This window comes from Staurois parvus, unplaced genomic scaffold, assembly GCF_062004578.1.
Source record: "Staurois parvus isolate SC_StPar_1 unplaced genomic scaffold, SC_StPar_1.0 ptg000213l, whole genome shotgun sequence".
Taxonomy (NCBI): domain Eukaryota; kingdom Metazoa; phylum Chordata; class Amphibia; order Anura; family Ranidae; genus Staurois; species Staurois parvus.
The window spans coordinates 2630578-2651851 of NW_028318009.1; the positions used below are offsets into that span (position 1 = coordinate 2630578).

Sequence of the window (21274 nt, forward strand, 5' to 3'; positions counted from 1 at the left end):
GATTTTGCATAATGGAGTACCCAGGGTTTCAGGAATCTTGGGATGCTCCGAAATAAAGACGAGTCTACATGGAGGCTCCTGGGTGCTTGATTTTAAACCCAAGTGTTAGTTTATTAGCATTACTGTACCAAAGGCTATTTTTACCTATACATGTATTAAATCTCACCTTGAACCTTGTAATAGTTGAAGGATAAAGGTGTGATCCTTGGTAGGAATTTTTCTTCTATAAGAGCTTCCCTCTGTACCTTTTAATGTGTTTATAATGGTAGTGGGTGGGTTGCTTAAAAGAATCCTCTCCATTCATATACCGTAAGAAGGTAGTAAATGAGAACATTACATTTTTGTTCTTGGGTTTAGATATCCTTTGATAATATACTGTTCCTACATGAAAAGCAAATTGGTAACTGACCAGCTAGTATAAGATATCCCCCCCAAATTGTGGAAAATTCTATTGTGATTGCAGCTTACATTCAGCAGCTGAAGCAGGTACTATTTTAGCAAACCACATTTGTAAGCAAGTGCAAAGTAAACACTATTAGAATATGCTTGGGTTTTCATGCTTAGTTTGAAGGCCCATCAATGTGATATTTCTTTTAGTAAAGTGGGCCCATTGAGTCAGCCATGTCTATAGAATTCTATTGTGAGAAAGAGCCATGAAGCACAGCCACTGTCAGAAAATATGGAGTTATCTATATATAAGCAAAAGGTTTCAAACCCCTCAATACTGGCATGTTTCTTCATTTCCAAAAAATGAAAGCACCTTGGGATTTCTAATTTGTTGTTTTTTTTTTTTGGGGGGGGGGGGGGTTGGGGAAGTGGTGGAATTTTGTTTCAACTTTTATGGTCTTTTCCCCATTTTTATAGTATAAAAAAAACAACCAGTGGTTATTAAATATCACAAAAAAGCTCTATCTCTGTAAAACGTGATTGTCAAACCAATACCACATGGTTGTGTAGCACCTCTTACCCCTGAGTGGTGGTAGGTGACCCCTGGGTGGCTTATAGGTTTAGAAATTTTGTTTTTAGTATCTGGTCTATGATCTATGGTATGGCAGAAAATAGGTTGGGCACCAATCACTCAAGTAGACCTGGCTCTGCAGTCTGCATTCCCATTCACCTAAAATGCATTTGGTAAGGTTGAGGTCAGGACTGTGTACAGTCCACTCGAGTTCCTCCACACTAAACTCATCAAACCACGTGTTTATGGTGCACAGGGGCACAGTCATGCTGGAACAGAAAAAGGTCTTCTCCAAACTGTTGACTCTAGGGTGGAAGTGCACAATTGTCCAAAATGTCTTTGTTTGTTGTAGCATTAAGCAACCCGGTCACGGTAGCAAAAAAATTCTAAAGAATTTAAGAATTCAAAAATGCTAAAAGAATGTGTCCAAATGAAGAGATAAAGTCACCTCTCTGGTGGCCCTCATCTCCAACCTCTCCTCCGTTCCACCACTGCAGTCTCTCTTCATCAGTCTCTTCAGCATATAAAACTTCTGAGAGTGCGAGAGTGGGATGTCCCTTGTCACGTTCCATGATTTCATCCTCCTCCTTCCAAATCACTGATAAGTCTTGTAAAAAATGTATTTCAAGCAAATTTTGTCTAAGCAGCTTAATGAGTGTTTGAAAAGTAAGAATTTAAAAGTTTCTGCTTCTAAAACATGCTGCCATGTCACTTATTCTTGCTTGAGAAAGTTGGACTGCTCCCCACCAAAATCTTGGACATCCATTGAAATTGCCAAAATGCATCCTGCTTCTCTTCTCAAGTCCTGTGATTGTCTCTGCCTACCTACAGATATATTCCTTGCTATATACACCGAGCAAGATCCTTCTTTAGATAACTACAACTAGTAGCTGTTTATGGAAAATATCTTTTAACTCAAATCAAAGCATTAATGTTTACCTTGGGATTTTATTGTCGTACAATGGGTATGTCTGTCCTCTCCTCCACACTAAACTCATCAAATCATGTGTTTATGGTGCACAGGGGCACAGTCATGCTAGAACAGAAAAAGGTCTTCTCCAAACTGTTGCCTCAATGTTGGAAGTGCACAATTGTCCAAATTGTTTTTGTTTGTTGTAGCCGTAAAGCAAGCCTATCACGGTAGCAAAAAAATTCTAAAGAATTTAAGAATTCAAAAATGCTAAAAGAATGTGTCCAAATGAAGAGATAAAGTCACCTCTCTGGTGGCCCTCATCTCCAACCTCTCCTCTGTTCCACCACTGCAGTCTCTCTTCATCAGTCTCTTCAGCATATAAAACCTCTGAGAGTGGGAGAGTGGGATGTCCCTTGTCGCATTCCATGATTTCATCCTCTTTCTTCCAAATCACTGACAAGTCTTGTAAAAAATGTATTTGAAGCAAATTTTGTCTAAGCAACTTAATGAGTATTTGAAAAGTAAGAAGTTGAACGTTTCTGCTTCTAAAACATGTTGCCAAGTCACTTATTCTTGCTTGAGAAAGTTGGGCTGCTCCCCACCAAAATCTTGGACATCCATTGAAATTGTCTAAATGTATCCTGCTTCTCTTCTCAAGTCCTGTGATTGTCTCTGCCTACCTACATGTATATTCCTTGCTATATACACTGAGCAAGATCCTTCTTTCGATAACTACAACTAGTAGCTGTTCAGTGAAAATATCTTTGAACTCAAGTCAAATCATGTATGTTTACCTTAGGATTTTATTGTCGTACAATGGGTATGTCTGTCCTCTGCTCCACACTCATCAAACCATGTGTTTATGGTGCACAGGGGCACAGTCATGCTGGAACAGAAAAAGGTCTTTTCCAAACTTGCCTCAAGGTTGGAAGTGCACAATTGTCCAATATGTCTGTTTGTTGTAGCATTAAAGCAAGCCTGTCACGGTAGCAAAAAAATTCTAAAGAATTTAAGAATTCAAAAATGGTAAAAGAATGTGTCCAAATGAAGAGATAAAGTCACCTCTCTGGTGGCCCTCATCTCCAACCTCTCCTCCGTTCCACCACTGCAGTCTCTCTTCATCAGTCTCTTCAGCATATAAAACTTCTGAGAGTGGAAGAGTGGGATGTCCCTTGTCGCATTCTTTGATTTCATCCTCCTTCTTCCAAATCACTGACAAGTCTTGTAAAAAATGTATTTGAAGCAAATTTTGTCTAAGCAGCTTAATGAGTATTTGAAAAGTAAGAAGTTGAAATTTTCTGCTTCTAAAACATGTTGCCACGTCACTTATTCTTATAAGTTGGGCTGCTCCCCACCAAAATCTTGGACATCCATTGAAATTGCCTAAATGTATCCTGCTTCTCTTCTCAAGTCCTGTGATTGTCTCTGCCTACCTACATGTATATTCCTTGCTATATACACCGAGCAAGATCCTTCTTTCGATAACTACAACTAGTAGCTGTTCAGTGAAAATATCTTTGAACTCAAGTCAAATCATGTATGTTTACCTTGGGATTTTATTGTCCAACAATAGGTAGGTCTGTCCTCTCAGCCAGTGTATTGTGCAATCATTCTGCTGATAGGACGAAAATGCATTTCATTTCCATAAAACAAAGAGGAAATAAACTTCAGTTCGCTGCCTTCATTAAATAGAAACATAATGTGCAGGTCCGAAGACTGGCTTGGTTTCTGTTATGAACATAATAAGATTGTGGTGTGTTTCTTTGTTCATAAAACATGTTATGGCTTTAATGTGCACACTGACATAAGGGAGGATAGAATGCAACAGCCTAGAGCAGCCTTTCTCAACCTTTTCAACACAGAGGAACCCTTAGAAGAACTTTCCAGGTCTTAGGGAACCCCTGCTAAGGGCTCATGTACACAGGGCATAAAGAGCTATAGCGATAAAGAGACATTTAGAGGTATAAAGATCTCCAGGACAAAGTTCCTGACTCTTCTCTTCTTCCACAGCTGCTACCAGGACAAAATACTCTTACGTCATACATCAGGATTCTAGAGAATGAGATTGGCTACACAGAGAGAGAATCTGAAATCAGTTGCAGAGTTCAGGTCTGTGATTTTTTTTTTTCACATTTAACCCTGCCCCTAGAATTCCCCGACTGGCCTTCCTGGAAGGGAGCAGCCCACAATATTTCAAACAACTCAGTCTCAGCAGAGTCAGCTAAAAGAAACCATAGACAGAAGAGGAAACAGTCCAACCTGCAGGTACTCAGCTCTGGATTTCATATCCGCTTGTTTCCGATCGCCTGGCTGAAAGTCATTCGCTTTGTCTGCAGTTGTTTCAATTAGTTAGATTGTTTTAGAGCAGCAGTGGTCATTTTTTTTTTATATGGGGGGGCCTCAAGTGCAACCCCTGACACCACCAAAGGGCCACACATAAAATTCAGGGAATATTGAGTGTCAGGGACAGCACACATGCAACAGGATATGGTCAGAGGCTATGGGCAAGACACAGTAGATGGCCAGAGGATATAGGCAAGATACAGTAGATAGCCAGAGGCTATGGGCTAGACACAGTAGATGGCCAGAGGCTATGGGCAAGATACAGTTGATAGCCAGAGGCTATGGGCTAGACACAGTAGATGGCCAGAGGCTATGGGCAAGATACAGTTGATATCCAGAGGCTATGGGCTAGACACAGTAGATGGCCAGAGGCTAAGGGCAAGAAACAGTAGATGGCCAGAGGCTATGGGCAAGATACAGTTGATAGCCAGAGGCTATGGGCTAGACCGGGTGTCGGCAACCCGCGGCTCCGGAGCCGCATGCGGCTCTTTTTCACCTTTCCTGCGGCTCCGGGGCACACTGCCCACCAGGTGACAGGCAATAGGGTCGGCAAGCCGCGGCTCTTTTAATGCAGATGTTCTGTGTGCCGGGCGCCCGCTGGCAAACATTGGCTGTCAGGATGTAGGCGGGGCAGCCCGGATGTAGGCGGGGCAGCGTGACGAACTCCTCTCCTCTCACAGTCCGCCCTGAAGACCAGAACGGCGCGGGAACCCAGCGAGAGGAACGCGCGGAGCAAAGGTAAGTGAATTCACACAATATGGGGAATGAATTACTATGGGGGATGAATTACTATAGGGGGGATGAATTACTATAGGGGGGATGAATTACTATATGGGGGATGAATTACTATATGGGGGATGAATTACTATAGGGGGGATGAATTACTATGGGGGATGAATTACTACGGGGGATGAATTACTATATGGGGGATGAATTACTATAGGGGGGATGAATTACTATAGGGGGGATGAATTACTATGGGGGATGAATTACTATATGGGGGATGAATTACTATAGGGGGGATGAATTACTATGGGGGATGAATTACTATATGGGGGATGAATTACTATATGGGGGATGAATTACTATATGGGGGATGTATTTTCAGTTTTAAAAATGTTTCTCTCAAAATAAATTTCAATCGTGGTTTTGGCGAGATTTGGCTCAGTCGAAAAAAAAGGTTGCCCACCACTGACCTAAGGCTATGATTGTGATTATGACGATACACTGTGGCCCTGATTAACCCTTTGCTTACTGGGCCCTTAAACCCCCTTCATGACCAGAGCGTTTTTTGCAATATATGCAGTGTCGGATTTGTTTTAAATGTTGCAATGGTTTTGCGGCTCCCAGTCTTTTTTTCCCTCTCGGAAACGGGTCCAAGTGGCTCTTTATGTCTTAAAGGTTGCAGACCCCTGGGCTAGACACAGTAGATGGCCAGAGGCTAAGGGCTAGACACAATAGATGGCCAGACGCTAAGGGCAAGAAACATTAGATGGCCAGAGGCTATGGGCAAGACACAGTAGATGGCCAGAGGCTAAGGGCAAGACACAGTAGATGGCCAGAGGCTAAGGGCAAGACACAGTAGATGGCCAGAGGCTAAGGGCAAGACACTGTAGATGGCCAGAGACTATAGGCAAGACACAGGAGATGGCCAGAGGCTATGGGCAAGACACAGTAGATGGCCAGAGGCTATGGGCAAGACACAGTAGATGGCCAGAGGCTAAGGGCAAGAAACAGTAGATGGCCAGAGGCTATGGGCAAGACACAGTAGATGGCCAGAGACTATGACCATGCTACAGAACATGGTCAGAGACTACGAGTATGCTATAAGAGATTGTTAGAGACTGCAAACATGCTATAGAAGTTGTTGGAGATTAGGGAAGTGTTTCAGGAGCCATGGACTGGAGACACAAAGTAACCCCCCGGGGGCCATGAAAAAAGTACCAAAGAGCCACAGGTTGGGCACCAAGGTTTTAGAGGAACACAAAGGAAAACTCCATACGTATTTATCTTGGCTGCATAGAACAATGTGTTTATTATATATATACTACCTTACAGATATATATTTTGCTTTATATGTGCATGATATATATATATGATCCTGTCTAAATTGCCCCTAGTATGTGTATGTATGAATGTAAATTAGGGGCCTTAGACTGTAAGCTCCTTGAGGGTTAGGGACTGATGTGAATGTACAATATATATGTAAAGCGCTGCGTAAATTGATGGCGATATAAGTACCTCTAATAAATATATATATATATCATGTACATATAAAGCAAAATATTATTCTAAGCGCTCCATGACTTCTCTCATGAGACTCACATACCCTCTGGTAAGCCTTGGTGTGTTATTTGGTGGAGGAAACGAGCTGGTATATTGGTGAAGAGCCATGTGAGATCATGCTGCACTATCTGATCATGGAAATGTATGATTGTTAGTTCACTCATTGGACAAGCACTCACTTTTTTTATGAACAGTTTGGCAATATATATATATATATATATATATATATATATATATATATATGTTCACTTGTGAAATAGCATAGCACGTATATGTTTTAAAGTCCTATTATAGTGTATCCTATATTGGGTGCTCGCAGCATTTCCATAAGCACATTTTTTGTATATAGATCCTTAGCGCAGTGTCTTTTTGGTTCTTTTATTTTCTATGATACTTTGTACCATCTAGTGGCCATAATGTGATATTTTTCAAATTTACACAGCAGAGATTATTACCCGAGAACATTCGATGTTGCCTCATTTGCACATAATTAATTTACATGCAGTTTCAATGTTCGAACAGCAATGTGCTTATTTTTTAATAAATGCACCCCATGTCGTTTGCTAAAACATAACGCAAAGTGTATCATAAACAATGTTTTTTTTTTTTGCATGTCAATGCTGCTGATCTTCTCTGGCCTCTTTCAGCCACTTCCTGTCTACATGCACTCACTCATGGAGGAGATCAGCTATGAGAAAAAATTAGAGGAACTGAATTTATTCTCTCTTGAGAAGAGGAGATTAAGGGGGGATATGATCTCCATGTATAATACATAAGGGGGGATATGATCTCCATGTATAATACATAAGGGGGGATATGATCACCATGTATAATACATAAGGGGGATATGATCTCCATGTATAATACATAAGGGGGGATATGATCACCATGTATAATACATAAGGGGGGATATGATCTCCATGTATAATACATAAGGGGGGGATATGATCTCCATGAATAATACATAAGGGGGATATGATCTCCATGTATAATACATAAGGGGGGGGGGATATGATCTCCATGTATAATACATAAGGGGGGATATGATCACCATGTATAATACATAAGGGGGGGGATATGATCTCCATGTATAATACATAAGGGGGATATGATCTCCATGTATAATACATAAGGGGATATGATCACCATGTATAATACATAAGGGGGGATATGATCTCCATGTATAATACATAAGGGGGGATATGATCTCCATGTATAATACATAAGGGGGGATATGATCTCCATGTATAATATATAAGGGGGGATATGATCTCCATGTATAATACATAAGGGGGGATATGATCACCATGTATATTACATAAGGGGGGATATGATCTCCATGTATAATACATAAGGGGGGATATGATCTCCATGTATAATACATAAGGGGGATATGATCTCCATGTATAATACATAAGGGGGGATATGATCACCATGTATAATACATAAGGGGGGATATGATCTCCATGTATAATACATAAGGGGGGGATATGATCTCCTTGTATAATACATAAGGGGGGATATGATCTCCATGTATAATACATAAGGGGGGATATGATCTCCATGTATAATACATAAGGGGGGATATGATCTCCATGTATAATACATAAGGGGGATATGATCTCCATGTATAATACATAAGAGGGGATATGATCTCCATGTATAATACATAAGGGGGGATATGATCACCATGTATAATACATAAGGGGGATATGATCTCCATGTATAATACATAAGGGGGGATATGATCACCATGTATAATACATAAGGGGGGATATGATCACCATGTATAATACATAAGGGGGGATATGATCACCATGTATAAATACATAAGGGGGGGATATGATCTCCATGTATAATACATAAGGGGGATATGATCTCCATGTATAATACATAAGGGGAGATATGATCACCATGTATAATACATAAGGGGGATATGATCTCCATGTATAGTACATAAGGGGGATATGATCACCATGTATAAATACATAAGGGGGGGATATGATCTCCATGTATAATACATAAGGGGGATATGATCTCCATGTATAATACATAAGGGGAGATATGATCACCATGTATAATACATAAGGGGGATATGATCTCCATGTATAGTACATAAGGGGGATATGATCTCCATGTATAATACATAAGGGGGGGATATGATCTCCATGTATAATACATAAGGGGGGATATGATCTCCATGTATAATACATACGGGGGGATATGATCACCATGTATAATACATAAGGGGGGATATGATCTCCATGTATAATACATAGGGGGGGATATGATCTCCTTGTATAATACATAAGGGGGATATGATCTCCATGTATAATACATAAGGGGGGATATGATCACCATGTGTAATACATAACGGGGATATGATCTCCATGTATAATACATAAGGGGGGATATGATCACCATGTATAATACATAAGGGGGATATGATCTCCATGTATAATACATAAGGGGGGATATGATCTCCATGTATAATACATAAGGGGGGATATGATCTCCATGTATAATACATAAGGGGGATGTGATCTCCATGTATAATAAATAAGGGGGGATATGATCTCCAAGTATAATACATAAGGGGGGATATGATCTCCATGTATAATACATAAGGGGGATATGATCTCCATGTATAATACATAAGGGGGATATGATCTCCATGTATAAAACATAAGGGGGGATATGATCTCCATGTATAATACATAAGGGGGGGATATGATCTCAATGCATAAATACATAAGGGGGGATATGATCTCCATGTATAATACATAAGGGGGGATATGATCTCCATGTATAATACATAAGGGGGGATATGATCTCCATGTATATATACATCAGTGGTTCATATAGTGAACTCGGTGTAGAGTTATTCACCCTGAGGTCATCACAGAGGACAAGGGGGCGCTCTTTACGTCTGGAGGAAAAGAAATTTAATCTCCAAACATGGAAAGGTTTCTTCACAGTGAGAGCTGTGATAATGTGGAATAGACTCCCTCAAGAGTTGGTTTTGGCCAGCTCAGTGGCTTGCTGTAGGAAAGTCCTGGATTCTTTCTTAGATACACAGAATATAACTGGATAGTAACATTTATAGGTAAAGTTGATCCAGGGAATATCTGATTGCCTCTCGGGGGATCAGGAAGGAATTTTGTCCCCTGCAGGAGCAAATTGGATCATGCTTTGTTGTTTTTTTTTGGCCTTCCTCTGGATCAACTGTGGGTGTAGGATTATAACTTTTTTTTTTTTTAATGGTTGAACTGGATGGACTTTTGTCTTTTTTCAGCCAGACTAACTATGTAACTATGTACCGTATTTTTCGCTCCATAAGACGCACCTGACCATAAGACGCACCTAGGTTTTAGAGGCAGAAAACAGGAAAAAAAAATTCTGAACTAATGGACTGCAGACACAGTACAGGAGATGACCAGAGACTGCGGACACAGTTCAGGGGATGACCAGAGACTGCGGACACAGTACAGGAGATGACCAGAGACTGCGGACACAGTGCAGGAGATGACCAGAGACTGCGGACACAGTGCAGGGGATGACCAGAGACTGCGGACACAGTGCAGGAGATGACCAGAGACTGCGGACACAGTGCAGGAGATAACCAGAGACTGCGGACACAGTGCAGGAGATGACCAGAGACTGCGGACACAGTGCAGGGGATGACCAGAGACTGCGGACACAGTACAGGGATGACCAGAGACTGCGGACACAGTACAGGGATGACCAGAGACTGCGGACACAGTACAGGGATGACCAGAGACTGCGGACACAGTACAGGAGATGACCAGAGACTGCGGACACAGTACAGGGATGACCAGAGACTGCGGACACAGTACAGGGATGACCAGAGACTGCGGACAGCACAGGGATGACCAGAGATTGCGGACAGCACAGGGATGACCAGAGACTGTGGATAGTACAGGGGATGACTGCTGACCTTTGGGGAGGGGGGGGAGCGGGTACCTGAATTTGACAGATACCCGCTCCAACTTCCGCGGAGTTGTTCTTTCATCTTACCTGTTCCTCTATCCAGCCGCGCGCTGTCTTCCCGGCTTCTGTAATGGCGCTCGGCATGACAGCCGGGTGCCCAGTGCGCATGAGCGAGAAGCACTTGCGCTTTGTGATTGGTCCGGCGGCTTCTGGGATCTGTCATGTGTCCCAGGTGCCGCCTTACCATTCACAAAAAGCACCGCTTCCTGCGCATGCGCACTTGGCACCCGGCTGTCATGCCCACACTACAGAAGCCGGGAAGACCGCGCCGCTGGATAGAGGAACAGGTAAGATGAAAGAACAACTCCACGGAAGTGGGAGCGGGTATCTGTCAAATTCAGGTACCCGCTCCCCCCCTCCCCAAAGGTCAGCAGTCATCTCTATAAGGTCCCGCTGTAGAGCTGAGCGGCCGGCCCGGTATTCTGACACGGCGGCAGTGGAAATACCGGACCGGCCGCTCCATATTCGCTCCATAAGACGCACTGACATTTTCCCCCCTTTTTTGGGGGGAAAAAAGTGCGTCTTATGGTGCGAAAAATACGGTAACTCTAGCATTGGTTACACATCATTGCTCTGGAGCAACTTCCTGACAATGGCAGATCAGCAATGGGTGTTTGTACACCCTCATCCCTTTAAAACCAAACACTTAATAATTGCACGGCTTCTGTGGCCAATTAAGGTGGTAATTAAAATCACTTTCCCCAGGTTCATACCTAAGCGTTTTCCGCAGCGTTTTGCAGAAACACAGTACAGTCCATTCAACATGATTTCCTATGGAACAGGTTCACATCTCCGCGTTTCCACCCGGTGCGTTTTTTGGAAAGGGTCAGGGACTTTTTTGGATGCAAAAAGTTGCGTTTTTGGTTCTATAGACTTCAATGGAAATGCTGCAGAAAAACGTGTGCGTTTTTGCCATGTTTTTGATGGGTTTTGCGCTTAAAATAAAACGCGAAAAAAACGCAATGCAGAAATGGGTCAAATGTAAACTGCATAGGTGTGAACCTAGCCTTACTGACTTATCTGCATTATATTAGCCTCAGAACCCGTGTCATTAATATTTGCTTGGTTTTAAAGGGATGAGGTGGCAATAGGGTTGCCACTTCAACCCAGACACCTATTAATTGTACAGGTTCTGAGGCTAATATAATGCAGCCAAAGCACTGATTGAGTTTAATTACCACCTTCAGTAGCCACAGAAGCTGTGGAATTATTATGTGTTGGGGTTTAAAGGGATGAGGTGGCAACCCTAGGTGGCAATCCTAGTACAGCCACTTGTAATGTCCTCTAGGAGCGCAACTTATCACAGGAAGTTCCTGAACAAGGACCATGGCAAGATCACCAGGGGTTGTTTCCTCAAAAGCTGCAGATTTAAAAAAACTAAAAACAATTTTTGGAATTGTGTTACGGGCTAAAGCGTATATGACATTTTAGTGATTGTGTGTATATCTACTGGAATATGGATCTGAAGGAATACATTCACAAGAGAAACATGTTTGATTTGAATGTGACTTTACCCATGATTAGTCTGGGACTTTCCATTTATTCACAATTATTAATTGGATAACCAACACCTTGCTAGGCCTTTGAGTGTATTTAGAACCAGCAGTCCTTTTAAGTAGGGTTGCCACCTCATCCCTTTAAACCTGAACACATATTAGTTCCACAGGTGGTAATTAACCTATAGCCGCCCGGCCAATAGCCGTTTGGCGGCCGGCAAAATGCTGTAGATTTCTGGGTGGACGCCATATGGCGTCCTCCCGGGCATGCGCAGATTTCGCGCTTGCAGAGCCGCGCAGCAGCGCGATCTGTCACCAGCTGTGTACCTCGGACACGGCCGATGACAGATCTGAGTACCGGCCCCCGTTGCCGGTACCATGTGACCTGCTGTGACCAATCACAGCAGGTCACATGACAGTTGTATACAATGGATGGCTTCATTCATGCCATCCATTGTATACTAGTGCTTAGCTGTGAATGGTCACAGCAGGTCACATGCACATGTCATGTGATTAGCTGTGGCCAAATCACAGCTAAGCACAAAAAAAACCCCTGAATGAATCGATGTCATTCAGGTACATGCTTGCTTATAGCAAAGTAATTCTTTGCTATAAGCAAATTGTGTAAAAAAAAAAAAAAAATACTGATCACTTCCCCAAAGTAGTACAATGTTACTATGGTAACATTGTACTACTTTGGACATAGTGAAATTTGAAAAAAAAAAATCTTAAAAAAAAGAAAGAAAATAATAAAAAATTAAAAATAATAAACAAAATTAAAAAAAAATATATATATATTTTTTTCATACTGTCACCAGTGTCCCTGATCACTGCCATGCCAGTTATATGATGAGGCTGTACTGCACTGGTGACAGTATGTAAAAACAAAATAGTGAAAATAATTTTTTTAATTTTTTCATTTTCCGAAAAATTATGAAAAAAAAATACAACTTCAAAAAACTTGCCATGCCTCCTATGAAATACGTCGGACTGTCTACTTTGCAAAAAGGGGTCATTTGGGGGATATCTGTACTGTTCTGACATTTGGGGGATATCTGCACTGTTCTGACATTTGGGGGATATCTGTACCGTTCTGACATTTGGGGGATATCTGTACTGTCCTGACATTTGGGGGATATCTGTACCGTTCTGACATTTGGGGGATATCTGTACTGTTCTGACATTTGGGGGATATCTGTACTGTTCTGACATTTGGGGGATATCTGTACTGTTCTGACATTTGGGGGATATCTGTACTGTTCTGACATTTGGGGGATATCTGTACTGTTCTGACATTCTTGGACCTCAAGAAATTAGATTGGCTGTCAGCACTTCAGGATTGATCAATATTCAGATCTATACCATAGTTTGTGAACTCTATAACTTTCCTACAAACTAAATAATACATCCTAATTTGGGTTATTTTCAAAAAAGACATGTAGTAGAATACATCTTGGCCTAAATTTATGAAGAACAATTATTTATTTGCAAACTTTTATAACAGAAACAAAGAAAAGCGTGTTTGTTTTTCAAAATTTTCTGTCTTTTTTTGTTAATTTAGCAAAAAATAAAAACCCCGGCGGTGATTAAATACCACCAAAAGAAAGCTCTAGTTGTGTGAAGAAAATGATAAAATTTTAATTTGGGTACAATGTTGTATGACCGCGCAATTGTCATTCAAAGTGTGAGAGCGATGAAACCTGAAAAATGGCCTGGGCAGGAAGGGGGTAAAAGTGCCCGGTATGGAAATGGTTAAACTCATTTAGTGCCTTGACTGCATTAAATTAGCCTCAGAACCTATGTAATTAATAGGTGTTCGGGTTTAAAGGTATAAGGTGGCAACCCTACTTTTACAAATGGGACTTTCCATTTATAATTAACACCTTGTTAGGCCTATACACCAGTTTAGATCCAGCAGGCCTTTTAAGAGAAGGCTTTCCATTTATTGTTACCGATCCTTTGGATAACCAATACTTTGTTAGGCCTATAGGCCAGTTAAGAACCAGCAGGCCTTTTAAGACAAGGCTTTCCATTTATTGTTACCGATCCTTTGGATAACCAACACTTTGTTAGGATTTTGGCCAGTTTAGAACCAGCAGGCCTTTTAAGACAAGGCTTTCTATTTATTGATACTGATCCTTTGGATCCTTTGGATAACCAACACCTTGTTAGGCCTATAGGCCAGTTTAGAACCCGCAGGCCTTTTAAGACAAGGCTTTCCATTTATTGATACTGATCCTTTGGATAACCAACACCTTGTTAGGCCTATAAGCCAGTTTAGAACCCGCAGGCCTTTTAAGACAAGGCTTTCCATTTATTGATACTGATCCTTTGGATAACCAACACCTTGTTAGGCCTATAAACCGTTAGGCCTATTAGGCCTATTTAGAGCCAACAGACCTTTTGTCCCCACATCCTGAGTTGCCATGTAGCCCTGGATTACTATTGGCCCCTACCAAACAGTTGGGGTAGGGGGAGGTGGGTTCTGTGCCATGTTGGGTCATCGTCATGGTTAATATGTCACCCTCCCAGAACAGTAAGCCTGTGCCTACGGGTTAGAGAGGCAAATATTCTCAAAGCTCCCACTGTCTCCCGGAACTTGGGTGCTGGCTGAAAGGGAGCTGTCCATGCTTCAAATCCACGAAAGGATATGACACCTGCACACTAGTGACATATCCAACATCAAGGCTTTATTCTTGCAAAGAGCTTGGCCTTAGCTCCTGCCCAGAGACCTCCTCCTCCAACGTGTTTCACCACTCGAGGCTATGTCTATGCCTTTTGTGATGAAACGCATTAGTGTTAGGTGGGTCTCTGACCAAGATCTTTGCTGGAACAAAGCCTTGATGTTTTTTGCTTTGGCCTATGTCTATAGACGATGTGAGAAAGGAGCTTTACTTGTTAACTATGAGCTTTTTATATATTTTTTTCGCATCAACAGTAGCAATACACTCATGTCTTCTGAGCTGATGTACACATTGAAAAATATTCCAAACCTATTAGGACTTGTGATGCCAGCAGCATAGGTGTTGTTGGTTGTGTGTTCGCAGGTTTTGATGGTGAAAATCCAGTGTATTTGTTTGCATCCTGTCCCTAACCAGAATGTGAGGATACATGCTTACAGCTGCAGACAGCGCCCGCTCCTTCCAGCCTATCATTGAGTTGTACAGGCTGAGCCGACACCACATAACGGAACTCCTGGAATCCCAACCACTGATATCTTCAATATATAGTGTGCTTTAACCACTTGACAGAAGATTTACCCACCCATCATGACAAGGCCATGCCCTGCTTTAACTGACAATTGCGTGGTCATGCAACACTGTACACAAATGAAACATATCACTTTTTCGCACAAACAGAGCTTTCATTTGGTGGTATTTGATCACACTGGGTTTTTTTATTTTTTTGCACTATAAACAAAAAAAGACAGAAACATTTGAAAAAAAAACAATATTTTTTACTTTTTGCTGTAAAAAATATCCCATAAGAAATGAAAGAAATAAAATATCTTCATAAATTTAGGCCAAAGTGTAATCTGCTACATGTCTTTGGTAAAAGAAAAAATCCCAACAAGTGTACATTAATTGGTTCGAGTGAAAATTTAGCGGCTACAAATGGCGATATAAATACTGGAAATTTTTTTTTTTTTTATATAGGAGTAATGGCAGTGATCAGCAACTTATAGTGGGACTGTGATAGTACGGTGGGCATTCTGACATCACCAGTGACACTAATACAGTGATCAGTGCTAATCAAATGCACTGACACTGTACTAATGAAACTGGGCAGGAAGGGGTTAACATCTGAGGCAAATAAAGGGTTAACTGTGTGCCTAACTATATGTCTAACTGTGTACTGTTTTACTGATTTACTAGGGGATGTGACAGTTTTTGTCTCCCTGCTTTGCAGGGAGACAAAAACTGGCACATCCCCACTGTCAGTAAAAAGATCTGTGTTGTTTACCAACACAGATTTCTCTTCTGTCACTTGCTCTGACAATTGCTGGGTCCCTGCCGTAAATCATTGGCCTGGACTCACTGATAGACATGTCAGGGAGCCAATGACAGCACAGGTAGGCGAGTACCCACGTGTCCAATACCCGAAAAAGCAAAATCACGTACAGTATATATATATATTTCTGATTTCGCGCAGCCGGCCTGCACTGTAGCAGCAAAGCGGTTAATGTATATCTAAAGTCAATATCCAAAGTTAATTATATCTAAAGTCAATATTTGGATATAGAAGGGAAGGATTAAAACCCATTATTATTATTATTATTGTTATTATTACAGGTACTTATATAGCGCCATCAATTTTTAGCGTCAACACTTTTACATATATGTGTATATATATATATATATATATATATATATAAAACATTGATATCAGTCTCTAACCCTCAAGGGGGGTACAATCTAAGGTCCCAAACCCTCAAGGGGCGTACAATCTAAGGTCCCTAACTTACATTCATACATACACATACTAGGGAAAATTTAGACAGGAGCCAATTAACCTACCAGCATGTCTTTGGAGTGTGGGAGGAAAATGGAGTACCAGGAGGAAACCCACACAGTCACAGGGAGAACATGCAGATTCCAAGTAGGTTGTGCCGTGTTAGGTTTTTATTGCTGTCTGTGGGCTGATTTCTCCCTGTGACTGTTGGGAGAGAAAAAGATGGGAAATCAAAAATGTTACAGCTGTCAGAACAAAAAAAGGAAAAGAGAGGTAGGCTCCATTCAGATTTGTGCATCTCTAAAGTCGCACGATTTCCAGCACAACTGTGGAGCATGACTTTGACGTGCCTTCTGATGAGACTTTGATCCGACTTTACACCCTCTGGGCCAAAATCGCATCAAAAGTCACACCAACGTAGTGCAGGCACCTTTTCAAAAGGACTTTAAGTCACACCAATCTGAACAGCTGCGACTTGTCATGTCAAAGTTGCATGACAAGTTGCACAAATGTGAATGGGCCCATAATCCTATACCTCCCAACTTTCTGAGATGGAAAAGAACACAGTGTAGCAAGAAGTATAGAGGCAAAGGCCACACCCCTACCATACCCCCAATTACACAAACCAAGAAGAATTAATATGCAAAAAATAATTGCATGTTTTTTCTTTATACCGACTGTTCATATTAAAATACAATATTTCATAGGTTGGCTTAAAGTAGGGCTTTTTCTTTCTCAAAGAATAGATGCAGGTACTCACCACCACCACTACCCCCCATGGGGGAGCCATAGGGGAAATCAGTGAAGCAACAAGTCTAGGCAAGGTGAACGTTTAACTTATTTTTAAAAATAGTACATTTTTAATAGAAGTCTATAAATCAGTCTAAAAACAAGGAACAACTAAGGACAGAGATACATGGAGACTTGGTCCCAAGAGAAGGACTGTCCCTCCAAATGAGGGACGATTGGGAGTTATGTAATCTTCCACCTGATCTGGTGACAACTGTGTAAGAGTGGATTTCCCCTCACTTTGAATAAATGTTTTCTAACTTCCTGCTGAAACTACAGGAAAAAAAAACCCAATGGGAGTTTTAATTTTTTCCCTACCTTATCTAAAACTAAAATGAAAAAGTTTGGGTTTAGGTAGACTTGAACTTGAGGAAACTCAGGAAATGCAAAAATGTGTATCATTTTAAGAGAGACTAAAGCCTCTTCCAGACGTTGGTTTGGCAGTTGGCTTTCTATGGGGAGAGTGCCTGGTGGATCTCCTGAAATGCGTTCTGGTTCCTCTTTGGACTCCACAGTGATATGTCTAGTTCTGATCAGGAAGTACAGTTTTTATTGTTTTATGGTTACTACTAATAAAATATATCAGAACAACACACACATGGTGCTCTCATTTCTGCATATTTTATACCATATTTCACGAGCTCTATAGTGGTTTTTGTGTACCACCAGAGAGCAGCCTGAAAGACCCTTAAAACTAGAAGATACACCCAGTTGGGACTCTCAGTTACACTAAGGAAACCCAATGCTTTCTAACCAGACTTCTCTATACTGAGGTCATCGGGGAAATCTACAAAGGGAAATATGTTGGTTTTCTGGTGTAAATATCAGCACATTTTCAATGTCCCAAATGAACAATATTATAAGATAAGGTCCATGTGGTGTTCCACCAGACGTGCCAAATTCTTACTATGGGTGAGCTCACTTTATTGCAGCACCACGGACACTGCACCATTGCAACCTTTTTCAGACCTGCCTCCTAGACTGGACCTTTTGGCCAGGACCGACTGAATTTTTATACAGGCCAAAGTGCAAGCCAAAGTGTATTATACACTGGTATGAAGCACTTATACCTCACCCCTTTTCTTTTTATATTTGTGTGTATATCTTTTTTTGCAATTTTGCACAGCACATTTGCACTTTTCTTATCCCAACTAATAAGGTGTAGGTCCTTGAACTTGCCCTAAAAGTCTTGTGGGGGAGGGTACGTGGCCTTTTGGTCAGGTTTTTTCCCCTCTCCCATTTTCCCCATCCTAGTACTTGGGTAGGTCTTGCTTCAAAAGGCCTTCTGTATAAAGGGGTTTCTGCTGGGAGGACCACAAGTGCCCCAGTCCCCGTCAGGAGCCTTGCGCCCCGGGGGATCTCTTTGGAAGAGGGCCATGTGTATACCCTGTGCACTTTTTTGTGTGCTTCACTTTTGAACGCTCACTTTTTTGAACGCTCACTGCTACAGGGTGGCAGGGTTGCGCAAAATCACGTATCTATATACAGTATATGTGATTTTGCATATTTTCGTAGCCTCGGATATCAGTCACCGAGTCCTGGCCAATGATTACTCACCGGCACCCAGCGATCGCCGAGCATTACCGACGGGGGGAGAGAACTGTATATACACAATACAGTTTTATCCCCTGTCAGCTCCTGCACACTGATTTGTATGGCTCTGCATAGCAGAGCCATACAAAGCAGTGTGCTTACAGTGTAAAGAACACACAGCACACATAGTAAAAAAAAAGAAAAAGCACACAGTTAACCCTTTCATCGCCCCAGATGTTAACCCCTTTCCTCCCAGTGTCAGTGCTAGAGATGTCAATCACCGGGTCCCGGACGGCAATTCCTGTCCGGCACTCGGCGATCGTCAGGGAAAGCTGACAGTAAATAACACAGGTCTCTCTCCTGTCAGCAAGGACATGCTGCTTTGTATTTCTCTGTAAAGCAGCATGTCTACCTAGTAAAACACACACAGCACACAGTTAACCCTTTTATCACCCCACATGTTAACCCCTTCCTGCCCAGTGTCATTAGTACAGTGTCAGTGCTTTTTATTAGCACTAATCACTGTATTGGTGTCACTGGGGATGTCAGTGACACCAAGTCAATTCCCCCCAGTGTCAGAATGCCTGCCGCAGTCCCGCTAAAAGTCGCTGATCGCCGCCATTACTAGTACAAAAAAAAATCCCAGTATCTATGCTGCCATTTGTAAACGCTATAACTTTCACGAAAACCAATTAATTTACACGTATTGGGATTTTTTTCAGCAAAGACATGTCGCAAAATACATTTTGGTCAAAATTTATGATGAAATTTGATTTTTTACTAATTTTTTTACTGGACATGTTGAATAGCAAAAAGTCAAAAATATATATTTTTTTTCTCAAAATTGTTAGGCTTGTGCAAAAAATAAAAAACTTACAAACTATCAAATACCAGTGAAAGAAAGCTCTATTTGTGGGAAAAAAAGGATGCAAATGTCATTTGGGTGCAGCATTGCATGACCGCGCAATTGTCAGTTAAAGTAACGCAGCGCCGTAAAGCAAAAAATGGACTGGTCAGAAAGGTTGGGAAATCCTCAGGAGGGCGAATGGTTGAGCAAACATATAGAAACTGGTACATTTTTGGGCATGCTCCAGTCTTTGGTAATCCCCCCATTGGATGTCGGTGTCTGTGTGGCTTTTGGCTTATATCAGAAGAAACCTATTTGGTAATTTGGCTATAGGCATCAACAGGGGCGGACTGACTATTTGGAAACTCAGGCACTGCCTGAGGACCCGGGGTCAGTAGGGGGCCCCATGAGATGCCCCTGGTACCTTTTTCATAGGCTTTTTTGAGTTTGGGCAAGGACACATGGGCCCCATGATCCCCTATTGCCGGGGGCCCCATGAGTTGTCAGTCCACCCCTGGGCATCAATCGTCAGTCATTTTAGAATAAATTGAACTGTCTGTGAAGAATTAACTTCCTCATTCACTCCAAGTTCTCAGCTGTCAGCTGTATTCTTAGTTCGCCCTTTGGTGAAAACTGTTCCCTATGTGCTATAAATAGTTATCGAAAAACCAAACCTGAGCATTTCCTAGCAAGACATACATGGGTCACGAGAAGGCTTAATAGGACATCCTCTTTCATGTGAATATTTAGTAAGGGACTAGTCGCTCTTGTGTACACAGCCCACCGTACCACAATGCATGGGAATGCACCTGATTTATGTGCACTATGGTGCTATTCATTGTAAATGGCACCCCAACACATGGAAATGGAATCTGCCACTACCAAAGAGACATATTGGGCCCCAGGAGGTGTTCACCATGAAGTGCAAGTATTTGCAGCAAATTATGGCAAAAAAATTATGGCCAAAAGGGAAGTTCTGCTTTTTCAGCCTCCTTCCCCCCTTCTCTTCCGCTCCTTGCCACTTTTATTTTTTTGGGAAAGTGGGTTCCTAGTTTTGCTCCCATTTCCACTCGGATCACGTAGGTGATCCAAGCGGAAGTTGCTCCCCCCCTTTGCCTGCAGTCTTGTGCGGCACGTCACGGGTCCTCGAAGGCTGCAGGAACATTCACAAAGCTGAGTGGCACATATGCAGTGGCAAACCTGCTGAGATGTTGCAAGGCATCACAGCCAGCTTCCCTTAACCTCCCTGGCGGTATTCCCAAGTGTAGCTCGGGGTAAAATGTCAGTGCCAAAAGCGGTAACCCCGAGCTACACTCGGGCTTACCATGCGACGCTGCATAGGGAGTCCCTGCAGAGCTTACCTTGTCCTTCGCTTCCGCGATGTGTCCCCTGCAGCGTCCCCGGCCATCTCCTCCGGCCGATGCCGGCATCCGGCTTCTGTGTTCCGATCCCTGTGACGTCGGGATGTAGGGGCACCGGCGGCGGCGGGAAATTTGAAAATTTAAATTTTTTTTATTTTTTTCAAAAAAATTTTTCATAGTAAAACATTGCTGTTTCAACCCATTTCACATACATATTGTCCCGAGTGCTTTGTCCGGCGCCCTGCCTGCATTTTGTCTGCTCTTGCTGCCTGGAAACTGAGAAAC

General features: G+C 42.0%; 1 protein-coding gene across 1 annotated transcript in view; it reads left to right on the forward strand.

Annotated features, from left to right (window-relative positions):
• Window positions 1-4022: 4022 nt before the first annotated feature.
• Window positions 4023-21274, forward strand: part of LOC149461001 (cathepsin K-like) — a 51256-nt gene continuing 34004 nt past the window's right edge. Inside the window, exon 1 of the mRNA XM_089678960.1 lies at window positions 4023-4136. The gene's annotated coding sequence lies outside the window, so the exon portion shown is untranslated. The remainder of the gene's footprint in view (window positions 4137-21274) is intronic.